Source organism: Zalophus californianus, chromosome 8 (genome assembly GCF_009762305.2).
Source record: "Zalophus californianus isolate mZalCal1 chromosome 8, mZalCal1.pri.v2, whole genome shotgun sequence".
NCBI lineage: Eukaryota > Metazoa > Chordata > Mammalia > Carnivora > Otariidae > Zalophus > Zalophus californianus.
This window is the reverse complement of record NC_045602.1, coordinates 5303799-5316360: the sequence shown is the minus strand read 5'-3', so window position 1 is coordinate 5316360 and position 12562 is coordinate 5303799. Positions and strand designations below refer to the sequence as shown.

The 12562-nt window shown below is 51.9% G+C and overlaps 1 protein-coding gene across 12 annotated transcripts in view; it reads right to left on the bottom strand.

Annotated features, from left to right (window-relative positions):
• The window catches only part of RNF144A (ring finger protein 144A), a 114367-nt gene that overhangs the window by 44006 nt on the left and 57799 nt on the right, over window positions 1–12562 (bottom strand). The gene's annotated exons all lie outside the window — the stretch shown is intronic.

Below are 12562 nucleotides of genomic sequence, written 5' to 3'. Positions count from 1 at the left end.
CCAGGACCCCGGGATCATGACCTGAGCCGAAGGCAGACGCCCAATGACTGAGCCAACCACGCATCCCAAGACTTACTTGTTTTAGAGAGAGGAAGAGAGAGAGGGAGAGAAAGCACATGCATGAGGGGCAGAGGGACAAGGAGAGAAGATATCAAGCGGACTGAATGCTGAGCATGGAGCCTGACATGGAGCTCGATCTCACGACCCTGAGATCAGGACCTGAGCCGAAACTAAGAGTCGGTTGCCTAACAAACTAAACCCCCCACGTGCCCCCGAAGCCTCCTGCTTTATTGTCCACCGTCAGTGCGGTCCAAGATTGGACAGCACCCCAGAATGCGTGGCAGAACGGCAGACATCTAGGGATGAACCCTTCAACAGTCCTCGCAGCCCCAACTGCACATCCTGGGCAGACCGTGCCTCACGTGAGCACTTGCCTGCCCCAGAAACCGCTTCTGCCTCTCCGCTGGACTTGTCCTCTCCCAGACTCTCCTCGCTCTTCCCAGCCTCTGGGTTTGGCTCTGTTTCCTGTTTACAGCGTCTCTGAAGACATGACCCTTTGCACAAATGCAGGCTTGACCTCCCGCTTCCTTTCTTCCTGGACCATGATTTCCATTTGACCTCGAGACAGTGTGGCTGCCCGCTATCCTGAGCACGTGTCAGCAGGGGCCCCTCACTTCCCTCCCCGTGAACTACTCTCGAAGCAGGTCCAATTCCGACTTCCTGGCACACATCAGTATTCTTTCCCCTCAAGATTAGATACTCTGAGCTGCCCCAAATCAGGATTTAAATGTAGACAACAACGGGACTTATTTTCCAAAAAAAACCAAAAAAACAAAAAAACACGACACTGTTTAAGCCCGTTATGGGCCTCCCCTGCACACAGGACGGGCCGAATACGATTTTACCAACATTGAACGAAGAGCTGCAAACCTGAAATGGGAATCTGCTAAGAAAATCACAATGCACAATAATAGAAAAAAGTCTTTGTTTTCCTAATGGAAAGGTCAAGTCATATGAAGCCAACTATTTTAAGAACATCTGGTCAATTATAAGCATTACTCAATATAAGTAATTCAAAATGTTTCTGAGGGAAGTGACTTGTTATGCGCCACTGGGTCATGCAGAGTGGGCCTCGTGGTGTAAGATGCACGGACTCAGGAGGAGAAAGGCTGGAAGGGAAGGCAGTCCCCATGTGGACACAGGCAAACCCCAGTGACGGGCCAGAGCCATCCCAACCCTGTGCTCGAGGCTGTGCACGTCTGGGGGTCCCGATCCTCCCCACCTTCACCCCTGCAAAGACACCAGTGGAAGGTAGGGCAGCTGACAGCCAGTCACTGCCCACTTGTCCCTCTCCTGATGACTCACCTAAGCTGGCTGAGTCTCGCCCCTGTTCCCTCCCATCTGCACCCCTTCCCAGCCCCCACCACATGCGTGAAGCCTCCCAGCCCTCCACGCCCACCATCAGCCCCTGGTGTTGTGAGCTCTCCCTCAGCTCTGTCAACCCCTCAACTGCCCCCCGCCTTCTCGGAGTCTCAGCTGCCTGTGGTCGATTGGTTCTGAACACGCACTCCCCAAAGCATCAGCATCAGCACTGCCCAAGACCTTGCTAATAATCCAACTCCTTGGGCCCCAACCCAGACCTACAAAATCAGAAATTCGTGCGGTGAGGGTGGGGCTGGGGGGAGCAGGGAGAGACACGGCAATCTACGTCACCACGAGCCTTCCCAGGGATTCTCATCCATGGTGAAGTCTTGAGAGCCATGGGCCGCGCCACTCTGCCTCCTGCACTCCCCACCAGGTCCACTGGCTCCAAAGCCCACGTGGGATGAAGCCCGACAAAGGCATCACCCCTCAAACACCGCAACGGAGCACCCGTGTCTGCCAGGCACTGGGCTAGACTCTGCATATGGACTTTCATTTAATCTCTTTTTATTTCTCTCTCTGGGGGAGTGTGGCTTTCCAAGTCTGCTATACGTGTTAGCTTATCTCCCCGACTTGATAATATATTATTCAAGGCGAAGTGCTATTTTCTATCCTCTCAACAGTGCTAGTCACAGGCAGATCTTCCTATTATATATATATACACACACATCTTGATTGCTTCATGTGCGTCGCGCATTATGTTAATCACTTTCATGCATTATTTCATTTATCCGCACAATGACTTTGAGACTTTAACGGTTTGCCATTATTCCAATTTTACAAATGAGGAAACCAAGGCACAGAGATTGGGTAACCTGTTCAAGCATGCACAACCGCCGACTAGCAGTGTGCAAGACACGAAGGCACCGGCATTGAACTACCCTGCTAGAGCTCCTTCGTATCTCCTTCTGGGATACAGGAGAATGGGGCCTCCTCGGTCTGCAAAGATGCAAGAGAAAGGAGTTTCAGTTCTGCCTCTGAGCTTCCTGGGCCTTACTCATTTTGGCAGTGGTGGTGGAAAGCTGCGGCCTCATAATTTGGGGCTGCCCGTGGCAGCAGAAACACGAGAATGGTAGCTGAGGAGAAAGTTAACTGTAGAGATGCCAACTTATCCAAGCGCATGGCTTCGTGATCCTTCTGGAAGACCCACGGATGTTACCTCCTCCAAAGGAGAGGACCACAGTTCGAGGGTAAAAGTTCATGATTTCCAGCAACTGGGCTGCCAGGAATTTACATGACTAATTTGAAAACTTGCGTTCCCAGGAAAACCTGCACACGGATGTGTAGAGCAGCTTTATTCACAGATGCCAACACTTGGAAGCACCCAAGATGTCCTTCAGTGGGTGAATGAAATACACCAGTTTACTTAACTGGTGGGATGCCCAGACAATAAACTGTTATTCAGAGCCAGAAAGAAATGAGGCAGGAAGCCATGAAAAGACACGGGGGAAACGTTAATGCATATTCCTGAGGGAAAGAAGCCGATTTGAAGAGGCTGCATACTGTATGATTCAAACTATAGGACATTCGGGAACATGCAAAATTAGGGAGACCAGTGATTGCTGGAGCGGGGGGGGCGGGAAGGGGATAGAGAGCCGAGCTACAGGGGATTTTTTTTTAGGACAGTGCAACTATTCAGAACGACACTGCAATGGTGAATGAATACATGTCATCGTACATTTGCCAAAACCCACATGATGTCCAAGAGTGAGCCCTGCTGTACAGGTCATGGACAGAAGTGTGCCCCCTCCTCCCCAAATTCCGATGTTGTAGCCCTAACCCTCAATGGGACTCTCTGTCTTTAGGAGGTCATTAAGGTGGCGTGAGGTCATCCAGGGTGGGGTTTACAGGAGAGGACCACCTGGTCTCTCCCTCTCCGAACTCGTATCTGTGTGTGAGGACACAGGGAGGAGACAGCCATCGGGAGCCAGACGGGGGCTCTCTCCAGAACCTGACCATGCGGGCGCCTGATCGCAGACTTCCAGCCTCCAAACCGGGGGAAAGAAACTCCTGCTGTTTGGACCCCACCCCCACCCCTGTCCTCCCGTCTACGGTGTTTTCTGATGGCAGCCTGAGCTGACAAGGTAAACGACAGTCTTCAGGTGATTCTCATGTGTCAGTGCACCTTCATCCTTGGAACAGAGGCCCTCTCTGGGGCAGGATGTCAACAGTGAAGGGAAAGGAGGCTGGGCATGTGTGGGGGCAGGGCGTATGTGGGAACTCCGTACTTTGCCATCAATTTTGGTATGAGCCTAAAACTCTGAGAAACAAAGTCCTTTTTTTTTAAGGCTACATCCTGTATGGTTCTAATTATATGACATTCTGGAATTGGCAAACTGTGGAATCAGTAAACAGATCAGCAATCACAGGGGCCCGGGAGGGAGGAGGAGGAAGAGGGCCAAAGAGGTAGGACGCAGCAGATGTTTTAGGGCATGGAGAGTATTCTGTACAATACTGCAACAATACAGACGTCACTACGCATTTATCAAAACCCATAAAACAAAACTTTACAGCACAAAGAGTGAGCCTGGGTGCATGCACATTTAAAAAAAAATACTTTAGGAAGTCAGGGAGTCCTGGGACGGAATGCAGGCAGCAAAGAGAGAATCTAACTCTACTACAAATACACACAACAACCTCACTGCAGGGGTGGGGGGAGTGCTGAGCTGGGTAAGTCTGGAAATGAGTGGAATCTGGAAGACCACAGGCAGACGGAACTGTCTACAGGCCCTGAGCCCTAGCTGATAAAGCTGTCTCCCCAGGAGTGTGGGTCAACAAGGCTCAACTACTATCCATGTACACTGGAATCCACAAATAAGCAAGCGGAGGGCGGCAGGCAGGAGTCAGGCTTCTCATGTTGGGAGTGGAAGGTCCCCGACGAGCAGGGGAGGCGGCTGGAATGACCCACGTGGTCCTGGACCAGAGCTGGGGGCATCAGCAGGAACTCACAATTCGCCTCATCCAGGTGCAGACGGCTGCAAACAGGACCAGCTGGAGACACGTGCGTGCGCACAGGCTCACAGACACACAGCTGTTTCCGCGCTCCACCAGCTGACGGGGCACACGCACAGTCACATATATATGCAAGGACACCCCCACCTGCAGCGAACACACCACGTGCCGAGGTCTTGGTTCCTAAGGCCACACTCCAACAAAAGGAACGAGGGTACAATGGCAGATTGAAGGACTTGGGCCGGAAATGTTCCAGCTGATTCTGGAACATTCTGTAATGCCACAAAGCAAGGAAGTCCTTGAACGGAACAGCCAGCCACACTGCTCGGGGTATGTCACAACAACACAGGAGCCAAATGCACAGGCTCCCAGTGCCTAGCACGAAGTGTATGGGCTATGACACAAAATAGAAAATAAATGTCCACAAGCTCTGGCTGATGTAAATAAATGGGAGAGAAAAGACACTTCTTTCATGCAGAAAAAACCCAAGTAGTTTTGGTGGCTTCCCCGCCAGGAGCTGGAGCCTAACTCCGACTCTAAGTGTGGCTGCACAGGGTGACTTGCTCCAGAGAGGACAGTGTGGATGCGGAGCGGGGGGTCATCGCAGGTAGAACAAGCTGGCACGCACCCGAGCCAGGTGACCCAGGCAACATCAGCCAGGGTGCATCACGATGACTGCATGCACCCTGGATGTGACGGGACAGAACCAGCACTTGTGTCTCTGTGGTCTTCTTCCCAAAACCCACAAGCCCGGCCTCATCACGGGGAAAACATCAGACAAATCCCCGCGGGAGGCAGCTACAGACTGGCCTTCCCCACAACCATCAGGAAAGCAAGGAAAATCGGAGAGAAACCGTCAGAGGCACGGGAAGCCGAAGGAAACGGGAGAACGGAATGCACTGGGGTTGTCCTGGATGTGACAGGCCCCGGGATGGAGGAATGACACTGGGTAAAAAGTACGGATGAGGGAATGAGGTGTGGACGTCGATCGCTGATGCTCCAGGGCTGGGTCATGAGCTGTGACACGGGCAGCGGCTCCTGGGAACGTCACTCGTCAGGGGAGCGGGCGCAGGCGAGCTCCCCGTCCTTCCTATCTGCGTCATTTTCCTAAACTGAAATCCAAGTCTGCTAGCCGAATCTAATCTAAATCTGTACATCTAAATCTGAACTGCACGAAAATAAAACGCTTATTAGCAAAAAAAAAAAAAAACAACAACTTTACTTTTCCACTTAAACCCAAATAAGCCTATCGAAATGCAGATTCAACTGGAAAGAGTAACATTTTAAGCCAGTGTTTCCCCAGCGCCTTATCAACGGTGACACTGAAGATCTGAGAAATACTGTGCAAAGTCTAGTTGGACGGGTTTGTTGTTTATTTTTAACCATCAAATTCTGTGTGGTTTTTAACTTTCTGGCAAACACAGTGATGCTCCAAGAAGGACGTCGAGTCTGAGGGGACTGGACCACAAACACTCGCTCAGAAGCAAAAGAAGCAACCACACAGCATCAATGTTCTGGGTGGGGAGCTGCTCTTAGTTATTTCCCTGAAACAGGCTTCCCCGCACTCAGAGTCTGCCGGGGGGGGGGGGGGGAGCAGGAAAGAGCAGACACAATGAACAAAGAAGGAGCTACAGACCGGAGAGAGGGCTGCAGCTGTCCGGGCTGCCACCGAGCAGAGGACCTGCTAACAGATCCATGGGAGAAACAGCCACAGACACATCACGTGCAGCTTGCGTGGGCTTGGTCCCTTTCAAACACACCTGCACAGGTGAGGGAGACGAGGCGCTCCATCGTTTGGAGCAGCCACAACTGGACACTGACGGCCCATGACACGGGAGCCACTTCCTGCCACGGAGCAGGCCACCCAGCGTCCCATCCCGTCACAGCACGCAGAAAAAAAGGCAGGACTCACGCAGAGGCTGTTGGACGGATACTTCCTGTGGCAAAGCCCCCAGGAAACTCCTGCAGACGCAAGATTCCTGCTGAAAATGCCCCAGAGACATTTCCAGTGACGACCAGGGCTGGGGCCTTGAGACTCTTCCCCCCCTGGTTGGGCGATTCTGCAGACCTGCTTCCGGAAGCTGCCTCTCTGGTGGGCAGCTTGGCTTGGGACACAGTCGGCATTCACAGCAGCGCACTCTCTCATTGCTAAGGCCGAGAAAATACTCCACATGCAAGCTTCAAGTGTCGTGGTAGCTTCCACGCTACACTCGGCTTCCCACAGATGGCCCAGACAGGCCTGGTGCTCTGACCTCTACCGGGAATGAAATGCAGAGGAGACACGAAGGACCTACTGTTTCGACTCTGTTCCGCCCACATAAACATTACACTTTGGGTGCCAGCAAGTGACACTTTAAAAGTCAAACATAGAACATCATTACGTTTAAGGCTGGAGGGGGTCTCTGGATTGTTTGTCCTCTTTTTTAAGATTTTTATCTTTTTATTTATTTGGCAGAGAGAGAAAGAGAGAGACAGTACAAGCAGGGGGAGCGGCAGGCAGAGGGAGAAGCAGACTCCCCGCGGAGCAGGGAGCCTGATGTGGGACTCGATCCCAGGCCCCCGGGATCATGACCTGAGCCGAAGGCAGATGCTTCACCAACTGAGCCACCCAGGCGCCCCAACTGTTTGTCCTCTCAAAGAGGATTTCCTTACTCTGAGCCATTTAGGGACTTACTAAGAGGTCACACACACACCGGCCCCAACACCACTTCCTTCTACCTGAGGATGAACTCCCTAATGTATTCTTGCCAAACCCTGCCAGTGATATAGTCATTATGTCCCCTTTTTTTCCCCCAAATAAGGATACAGAGAGAGGAGCAGCAGAATACACTGTCATCTATGATAAAGCCTGAACAGCAGTGGGCCACCCAGGTTCCCTGCTCCAAACTGATCCTACTCACACTCCAGCAGAAAAGGACAGTGTGTGGGCTGTGGGAAGCTGGTTTACGGCGTCGGCAGCCGTCCCCCTGTGCCTGTGAGTCGCTGCTGGTTGGGAGCATGCCTCTGGCCAACTCACGTGGGCGACAGGTCAGACACAGTGCTTGCTTCCTTCGAGGCACCAGGCAGAAGCCCTGTGGCTAGGACAACAAGCCTGGGAAATTCCTGTGTTAGGGGCTTTGTCAATCCCTTGAGTTCATGGGTTAAGATGTAATGGCGTAAGGAGCATGCAGTGGGGTGGAAACAGGCCCCTGGGAAGAGTTAAGAAACCAGCTCTGCTGCTCATTGACCATGCAAACCTCGTGGCCCATCTCCATCCCTCCATGACTCAATGGCCTCAGCCTCACCCCCACTTGGGCTTCGAGAGCTGGCCTCCAGGACTCCTGAAGCCTACGAGCCCCTTACTCCTCTGACCCACCTGAACAGGTGCAACTCTGCTCCCGTGAGACACCTCCCACTCCTGCTGCAGTCCCAGCAACAAATGTCTTCCCGGAGGTGGGAAACAGGTCTCAACGTGAGAGCACGTTCCGGATAAAACTCTGCTACTACGGGTCTGTTTCCGAGTGCATGATGTACCTGCACCTATGAGTCCTGTTCTGTCCAACGGATCCTATAAACATTCAGCCCCCTCCGGTCCTACCAACAAATTCCACCTCAAGAGGCCTCCCCCTGGTATTCCTAGATCTGCACATCCCAATCCTTTCACTGCAATGAGTTAGTTAGCCAACGCGTGTAGGTTTCCACAAGTCCTAAGCACTGTTCTAGACACGGGGCTGCAAAAGCCAGAGGCACCGCACACTGAGCACACTGTCTGATAACCAGAACCTTCTTTCTCTGGTTAAAGCACCTTCCCTGGGAGATCACAGCCTGAAGGAAAAGGGATCAAATGAAAGGTAGAAAATCACAAGGAATCTGTTCAAAGAACCTTTAGGGAAGGCGAAAGGTTAGGCTGCAGTTTGAACTTACGTGATCTACTTCAGCCAGAAAATGAAGTAAAATTTGCAGCTTCCAAAGACTTCTTACTGCACCGATCTTACCAAGTTCAGGTATATCTGGAGTTTGTCTTTGCCTTCTGTCCAGGAGTTGGATGGGAGGGTGATGGGGGCGGGGGGCACTGGAAACACGGGACAAGGCAGGCACCGGCTCTCCTGGCAGCCAGAGAAGGCAAGGGGCTTCAGTGAAGGAGGCAGACACAGAACCGGCAGGAAGACACTGGGGCCCACTCATGTGTCTCAAATAACCAAGAGGCATATAATATAACTCAAATAACCATATGGCCCCAGCCTTAGGCCCTGGTGGTGCACTGGCAGGCCAGAACCAAGAACGCTCAGGAGGTCGGCAACATACGGAGTTGTGCACACCAGGAAAGGTATATGCTGGTAACAAAAAGAAAGAAGCCCATCAAAAACTAATGATGTGATATATGGTGATTAACATAACAATAAAAAAATAAAAATTAAAAAAAAAAAAAAAAGAAGCCCAAACTGGAGTCACTGGCCCCCAGCACTGCAAGCCAAGACCTGATTACAGTTTCAGCATCTCCCAGGAACGTGACCTTTTAAAAGTCCCTCTAAAAGGTCCTGATCAGCTCCGGTGAGGCCATCTGCAGGATAAAAACCCTGCTGTAGGGGCGCCTGGGTGGCTCAGTTGGCTAAGCGTCTGCCTTTGGCTCAGGCATGATCTCAGGTCCTGGATCAAGCCCCGCACCGGGCTCTCTGTTCGACGGGGAGTCTGCTTCTCCCTCTGCCCCTCCCCTTGCTCCTACGCACGCATGCCCTCTCTCTCAAATAAATAAGTAAAATCTTAAAAAACAAAACAACCCTGCTGTTCTTTCTTCCCTGAAAAGAAGACGTGCCAGCCTGAAACAAGCCTTTCTTTTCTTCTGCTGCTAGCTTCTTGCCCACCGTCCTTCCTGCAAACACCTTCCACTGTGTACAGCTGCCGGAGCAGCTCTGCACTTGCTGGACAGGGTGCTGCATGATTCAGGAATTGCTCAATAAAGCCAATTAGGTCTTCAAATGTATTTGGTTGGATTTAGTTTTTTAACACGTGTACACACACACTGGAATTTCTGAAATGTATTAATGATGTTGCTGGGGTGGAGAAAACATTACTCAGCTCACACCTGCTGCCACGGAGGGCAGACACCTCCATCCACCCATTTACTAACCGAAGGGACCCCACAGTGTCTGGTTCCAGCACTGCTCCAGTCACCAGGAATGTCAGCCCTGAGCAGATGGACAGACAGCCCTGCCCACTGGGAGCTTACACTCTGGGGGTGGGAGGGAGAATACATATGTCAGGTTTGGCAGGTACAACACACAGCACGTTAGCCAGGACTGTGTGTGCAGGTGGGACATTCAGCAGGGATGGGGAGACAGTGCAGGGGTCCTGTGCAGGGTGCTCCTTACGCCGGAGGGTGAAGGGGGGGGCCTGTTGGGGAGTGGCTGCAACAATCCAGGTCAGAGGTCGCGGCCTGTCCTGCAGGGCACAATGACAAATAGGGCCGATGACAAGTGCTCACATTCTGGACAGACTCTGAAGGAAAAGCTGCTGGGACGGCCGACAGTCGGGTGTGGGTGTGAGCGAGGGCAGTCAGGTGGCCCCCGGGATTCCAACAGAGCAGACAGGACAGAAGCCAGGGAGGAGCAGGTCTGGGTGGTTTCAGCGCTTCCCCGGCATCTGCCCGCTGGCTGTGGGAAATCAGCGAGACCCCCTGAGCCCACCGCCTCCTTCCGCATGAGGTAGACAGTATTCTATGAGCGGCCAGGCAGAGCTCCCCAGAGCCTCTCGAGCTGGGTTTGTGCACCAAGGGCCAAGCCTTCTCCTTGGATGGCTTTCAAGCTCAGAATACTTTTTCTACACTTTTAAAGATTATAAAACAACAAAATCACAAACAAAGGCCTGCAAAACCTAAAATACTCACTATCTGGCTCTTGGCAGGAAAGTCCGCTAACCCTCACTGTATCGGTGGGCATCTCGGCCCCACAAGTGGGGCCAACCCAGGGTTCCTGAACAAGGTTCACAAAGACTCTGGAAACCCTCCCTGAGAGCTGGTTCCAGGTCAGGACCACGGCAAGGACCGGAGCAGCCCACGCCCTGAAAATGCCACTGAGCAGGTGCACGAGCATGAGTGCTCATCCATACGCCAAGACATCTGCCTCCTTAGGACGGGACATGACAGGGACTCATGACAGAGGGGTGCAGCCTATAAAGGACATTTCTCTGCTTCCCTGCCTTGGCACCCCAACGCACTGAGACCCACAGGCTCCCATGATATGTTCCAAAAAGAGTTCAGCATGGGCCAGAGGGCCCAGCCCACACACCCTGAGTGCCCCCATCACTCGCTGTCACTTTCCCCGGTCACGGCCGCGCTCGGATCGCCCGCACACAACCGTCCGCACCCATCACTCCCTGTCACCGTCCCTGCTCCCACAGCCGTGCTCAGACATGCACTACGAACATATCTTGATTGATTTGCCCTCTCCCCCCTCAAGAATGTGAGCTCCATGAGGACGGTCAGTATTACCATTCAACAATTGAAAAAACCCACTCAAGGGGAAAAACTGCCATACGTGATTTTGTTCTCTCCTTTACTGCCTAGTTAACTAGGTAGGAAAAGACTCGCCTCCATGGGGCGATGTGGGTGTCTTTGGGGCAGAGGGGACAATTCCTTTCCCCAACAGTGAAGGAGCCAAGCAAAGTACAACTCACTCCCCGCTCACAGACAGAATAGAGGAGGTTCCCATAGACCCATTTGCTGATCAAATAACGTGGAAGAGCATCTTGTGACGCTCTTAGGAGTAGCTGCCTTGTTTTCTGGCCTCTCTGTTCCACCTGCTATTCTGCACTTGATCAATCAACACTGCAGAGGCAGGAAGTCAGCTCAATTATCTTCACTTAACACATTCAGAAGTGAGGCTGAGCGTCAAAAGGAATGAGATCTTGCCATTTGCAACGACGTGGATGGAACTGGAGGGTGTTATGCTGAGTGAAATAAGTCAATCAGAGAAAGACATGTATCACATGACCTCACTGATATGAGGAATTCTTAATCTCAGGAAACAAACTGAGGGTTGCTGGAGTGGTGGGGGGTGGGTGGGGTGGGGTGGCTGGGTGATAGACATTGGGGAGGGTAAGTGCTATGGTGAGTGCTGTGAATTGTGCAAGACTGTTGAATCACAGATCTGTACCTCTGAAACAAATAATGCAATATATGTTAAGAAAAAAAAAGGAAGATAGCAGGAGGGGAAGAATGAAGGGGGGGAAATCGAAGGGGGAGACGAACCATGAGAGACGATGGACTCTGAGAAACAAACTGAGGGTTCTAGAGGGGAGGGGGTGGGGGATGGGTTAGCCTGGTGATGGGTATTAAAGAGGGCACGTTCTGCGTGGAGCACTGGGTATTAAGCACAAACAATGAATCATGGAACACTACATCAAGAACTAATGATGTAATGTATGGTGATTAACATAACAATAAAAAATTCAAAGAGAAAAAAAAGATACTAGTTTACAGCTCAGAAGCAAGCCACATGTGGAGCTGGTGTAGCCACAACTCAGACTAAGACTAGGGAAGGGTGAAGAAAGTGTTCAAAAACTAATAAAATGCAGAAAATTTTTTTTCCAAAAAAAAGACGTGAGGCTGAGGAAGATCAACGATTTGCCCAAAGTCCCATGGTAACAAGTGGCCACTCCAGGATTCCACCCCGCGTCTCCTGACTTGGGAAGCCCACGTTCCCTTCCTGCATCACAAGCCACCGCCCAGGCTGCACCAGGTCCCAAGCGCTCACCCCACCCACCACTCACGCCACGGCTCGCCCCACTGCTCCGCCCGCTGGAGCCTGGAAGGGCTCTTTCCCTGCCAGCCCCCGCCCCCCTCCACAGCACACAAAGAGGGAATGCTCACCCAACTGTCCTAGCTTGTAGAAAATAGAAGAGGCCGCCCTCTGAGGACATGCACCACTGATGCTTTAACTTTTCCCACCTGAGAAGAATATTTTTCATCACAGAGAATGCTCCAGTTGCTCCACGAGGCATCTGGCTTAATGATGGTAACAGTAAGACCATTTAGTGGCCTACAGTGCAGGAATCAATCCAGCACTCAACTTCCCTCATGAGAAGATGGGTCATCATCACATGAAGGCTCCTCTGTCTTCCCCCAAAGTCAATGCCAACAATTTTAAGTGCTAATATCCGGAGGGGAAAATCCTCTGACGTGAGCCTCCTACCCTCTCCCCGAGGAAGGCTG